Source organism: Penaeus monodon, chromosome 33 (genome assembly GCF_015228065.2).
Source record: "Penaeus monodon isolate SGIC_2016 chromosome 33, NSTDA_Pmon_1, whole genome shotgun sequence".
Taxonomy (NCBI): domain Eukaryota; kingdom Metazoa; phylum Arthropoda; class Malacostraca; order Decapoda; family Penaeidae; genus Penaeus; species Penaeus monodon.
This window is the reverse complement of record NC_051418.1, coordinates 3,064,413-3,064,787: the sequence shown is the minus strand read 5'-3', so window position 1 is coordinate 3,064,787 and position 375 is coordinate 3,064,413. Positions and strand designations below refer to the sequence as shown.

The following is a 375-nucleotide window of genomic DNA, read 5'->3' as shown; positions in this document are numbered from 1 at the left end:
TCATGTGAGTGTGATTGCTCCATCTTGGAAAATTATTTCCAATATTTCATAGCTGACATAATGAGGCTTTTTGGATAGGCAAGGAATAATAGAAAAATGAGGTAGTGCTGTTCATTTAGGTAATTATCTTGGTTTAAAATGTGTACAAGTGATGTGTTAGAGATGTTGAAGGAATGAATGAACAGAAATCTAGGAGGATAGCTTCAAACCGAAGAAGAGACACCTGATATCTGAGATTTTTGTATTTAAAAATGTAACGGAAAATAAATTCTACAAGAATGCGGTGTAGAAAATCAAGGGATTAAGCAGATCGAATGAGCTTACACTTAAGGGGGCTGTCTGCTGTTTTCTGGTGTATCTTCAGGTCTCCAATGG

General features: G+C 36.0%; 1 protein-coding gene across 1 annotated transcript in view; it reads left to right on the top strand.

Moving 5' to 3' along the window:
* LOC119593946 (eukaryotic translation initiation factor 3 subunit J-like) overlaps window positions 1-375 on the top strand; it is a gene marked incomplete in the record, with an annotated part of 9,635 nt that overhangs the window by 3,895 nt on the left and 5,365 nt on the right.